The 4,330-nt window shown below is 47.9% G+C and overlaps 1 pseudogene; it reads right to left on the bottom strand.

The window, feature by feature from the left end:
• Positions 1-204: 204 nt before the first annotated feature.
• Positions 205-3,755, bottom strand: LOC123142819 (disease resistance protein Pik-2-like; annotated as a pseudogene).
• Positions 3,756-4,330: the final 575 nt, after the last annotated feature.

Here is a 4,330-nt window from a genome sequence, read left to right as displayed (position 1 = left end):
TATTATGAGACAAAGAGAGTAGTAAATTGGACAATGAACTCATGTTCGTTAATTACAAGCTGTTTTATTTGCTACTCCAGTTTACACACATGCAAAACGATAGTACAACCAAATGCTACCTTGAAGAGAATTTAAATAGGAAACACACACAGAGGCAGTAGAAAACGTACAGGAGCAGCAGTTCTCAAGATGCGCACCTCAGTATTAGCGGTACCAGTCAACTACAACTTTGATCTGATTGGACCTGGGGTGAGTCTTGACCTGCTCCACTGCACGCTTCATTGCCCTGTTGCCTTCCATACCACGGAGCTTGACCTCTTTAAGGTTCACCAAGTTGTTGATACCATACCAACAACGCTCATCTCGATGCCAACCAAGTCGTCCAATACAAGCTTCTCGAGCTTTGTCATTGATCCTTCCTCGAATGTGAGCACGGTAGGACATCCGACCACCTTCAGGATTGTCAACGCCGGGAGGCTGGGTTCAGGGCGTGCAACCAGTTCGTCGTCTTTGTAATCATTTCCGGTCAGTTGGACGCTCTGCAGGTAGGGCAACTTACACAAGACATGAAATAACTGATCGCCAGTAAGTTGTGTATGTCCAATTTCAAACTTTGTTAGGTGTGTGAGTGATGAGATCCAGTCGGGCAGTTGGCTAATGCGGCCACGAACACTAAGGCATTGGAGGAGTGGCGGCGGTGGGGAGACATCACAGAGAAAGTCCAAACTGCCTGTAAAGCATGCCAGATAGAGTGATCGGAGAGCGCTTGTCTTGCTTAGGGAGGAGGCAAGCGCACGGAAAAACTCCTCTTCGGGCTCACCCATTTGTTCATGGTTGTCAATTCGGACACTTAGTACCTGCAAACGTGGCAGCTCACCGATCTCTTTTGTAACCTTAACATCGTCGCCATTGAGAACTGCCATGTCCACCTCACACAACGCCTTCATGTTCCCAAGCCCCTGTGGCAGATGCCACCTATTGAACTTTAGGCGCTCTAGTTTGCTCAGCTTTGTCACAGTTTGCGGTAGCTTCTCCCCGATATACGTGTTTCGTATATCAAGAGTCTCCAAGTGCTCTAAATTTCCAACTTTGTTAGGCATCAATGTGACGCATGTACCCCTCAAGCTCAAGAACTTGAGAAGATACAGTCGACAGACATCTCTCATGTGCGTGTTTTGTAGGGCTTTGCAATCTTCCAGGTCAAGTACCCTCAACAGTCTGAACTCGCCTAGACGATCAAGTAGCTTGCCGAGGTCATCATGCTGAAATGTGGTGAGTGACCGGACATGTTGTAGCTTCATTGCCTCAGTGCCATGCCTCGCATGATGCTGCTCAACTTTCTTGGCCCCCTGCTTGCCATGGTCGTTACTCGTTATCATGAATGGAGAGGCGGCGAACCTTACCATATTCATGTGGCATTCCTCCGTATTGCCGCCCTACCAAGCTAACAAAGTTAGACTCCTGGGATTTGGACACCATTACTTCAAGGATCATGTCATGCACTCGACACCCCACTACCTCCACTTCTCTAGACACATATCCCCATTCCCTGAACGTGAACTTGTCTAGCTGAATCATATTCCTACTTATCAGCTCGTTCAAGTATTCTTCTGCAACCTCAAACAAAGTCAACCCCCTCTTCTCAGTGACCAAACCTTCAGCAATCCATCTATATAGCAGCCTATCCTTCGCAATCACATAATCCTCCGGGAAGATGCTCAGATACAACATGCAAGCCTTGAGATGATGAGGTAGGTAGTCATAGCTGAGTGTAATCAATTGCTTCATCCCCTCGAGGGTAGGGTGGCTTTCCATCTGAGAACCAATTGATCTAGACATTCTTTCCCACATCTCTATGCCCTCAGCTGACCTATAGCTTGCCAGAAGGCTGGCGATGCTAATGATTGCCAACGGCAATCCACCACATTTTTTTCAAAATCGTGTTCATTTCTTTTTTCAGTCCATCGGGGCAAGCAGCCATGGAGCCAAATACTCTCTTCACGAACAATTCCTCACTAGCCTTTAGTTCCAGGGGCTTCATATGATGGACAAATTTGTCGGAGACACTAGCTGCCTTGGCCACCACTTCTATTCGAGTTGTCACAATGATTCTGCTGGCGCAATTTTTTTCTAGCAATCTGATGCGGATAGCTTCCCAGGTTGGCAGGCTCCATACATCATCGACCACAATGAGACACCTGGTTCAATAGAGCATATACATGCTCGGAGTTAGAAAATTTTGCGTACGTGCAAACTTTAGAATTCGAAATAGTTGTTCAAATAAAAATATGAACAACATTTACAGCAAAATAAGGAATTTGGTTTCTTTTTTCCTGAGAAAAAGGACTCTACAAATGGTAGCTAATATTTTTTGTCTATGTGTTGCAATAGGGTACTGTACTCAGATGTTATATGTTTCATCATTCTTTCTTTTGTGCTTCCTCTCCATTCTACATGTACCGTAAGCAATGTGTGAAGTAGATACAGATACAAGACAGTATGGTGGTGATAAGTACTAATTTATTTCACAAGTTTGCAACAGGCAATTGAAAGATACTCCATTACAGCACAAAATAGAAAAAAAAAATCCCAGTTCACCACTGTTCTGACCAGCCATTGGCACTTTCATGTACTTCCTCCTATCTAAATTAAAGTTGTACTCTAAAACCTGGAAAATTTATTACTGCTCATGCATACTTGCATTGGGAATAGCTGCTAGCATGGAGAAGACTAGTAGATTAATATTTACTAGCTCCTGGAGAAGCTGATCGCTGAGTTTGAAATATTTAAGAAGATGATACTGGTAACAGATTTAATTTGGATCGCACCCTTGTATTATCAATGATCCATACCTATTGCAATTGAGGAGCTCCTTAATCTTGATGGACAAGTCTTGCACTTCCATGTCGGTGATTTGAAGTGGGTTGGCACGGCTGCTTGAACCCATGACATCCGCCGTGATAGTTTGTTTATCCTCCTCCTCCTTTTGCTTATCATTCTGTGTCTCCTTGAGGATCTGCTGGATCACCTGTACTAGCAGTCGCTTCATGTCCTTCTCGCCATCGAATGCTTGTGAAACAGACACCACCGCCTGGCGGGGGAAGTCCTCGTCGGATTGTCTTCCCCAGCCCTCCAAACCCCACAATGGAGAGCACATTCAGACCCTCCGCCGCCTTGATCTTCCCAGTCAGGTTGCTGGCCTGTTCCGTGATGCCGACAAACTGATTAGGGTCGTCGGCACGGCGGAGGGCATTCGCGGAGACAGTCGCCGCCGAGAGAGGTGCAAAGCAGGCAGCTCTCGGTAGTGCCGCCCGGTCGATGCCGTAGCGAACGCGGCGTTCGCTGACGATGGTGGTACGAGCCAGGAGGTCCTTGATGTCCCCGGCGAGGGCGCGCTGCAGCACAAACTTCTCGTACGGGTACCTGGCAATGCGCTTGGCGCGGGCAAGCAGATATCCGGCCCAGGAGAAGATGAGCTGATTGCCGGTGACGCCATTTGGCGGGCGTGGTCGTGGAGTCGGACGGACGAGGCTGAGCAAGTAGGTGTCGCAGGCGAGGTCTAGCACCTGCTTCTCCCACTCCCGGACGAGGTGCTCCGCCTCGGAGATGATGCGGAGGGCAGCGTTCATGGTCGCCAGCTCGTCCCGTAGGTGGACGACTTTATCGCCGACGCCGCTGATGTCCAGCTACGGGACGAGCTCGTCCACCAGCACCTGCCCGATCTTGCCCACGATGGACACTGCCGCTCTCTCCATTCTCAGTGAGCTCCAAGGGAACTTTGGTTGGATGGAGAAGAAGGGAGAGCGCAAAAGGCGACGCTCCTAACACACGGGCTCGACTTAGCTTTGTAATCTGGGAAACGCACTGTCCACTCCACTTAGTGGTTTGTAGAGAAGGAACCTAAAAGGTGACGGTTTCAGCAATTTCCTCTGAAGATGCCCAAAAAGATGGCATTTTTAAGCACCGTTTTACTTGATACGAGGTCTTAAACAGTGTGCGAGCAGCTCGCATATCATGAAACTTTGTCACGACAAACTTATTATAGTACAGTACTACTATTGAAGAGCCGCCTGCTACATATATAGCTGTAGCATTGTTTGACCATCTTCATGCTCACTGATCGATGGTTTTGCATAGATAAGTCTTGCTTCCTGTCTGCCCAAGGCAATAAACTAGCCCTAGCGGATTGATCTCAAGCAAAGGCTATTGCATTTTGGATAAAGCTATGTTGCAGGCGTTGATGTGCTGGCCAACATCCTGGATAAAGCTAGGATGCATGTCCATCTCTCAGGGGTAGTTGGTCATCTGATCCCCGGGGGCGGTGTCACCC

The sequence above is a fragment of the Triticum aestivum genome, chromosome 6D (assembly GCF_018294505.1).
Source record: "Triticum aestivum cultivar Chinese Spring chromosome 6D, IWGSC CS RefSeq v2.1, whole genome shotgun sequence".
NCBI classification, from domain to species: Eukaryota; Viridiplantae; Streptophyta; class Magnoliopsida; order Poales; family Poaceae; genus Triticum; species Triticum aestivum.
The sequence above is the reverse complement of the archived record's forward strand: the minus strand, read 5'-3'. Positions and strand labels throughout refer to the sequence as shown.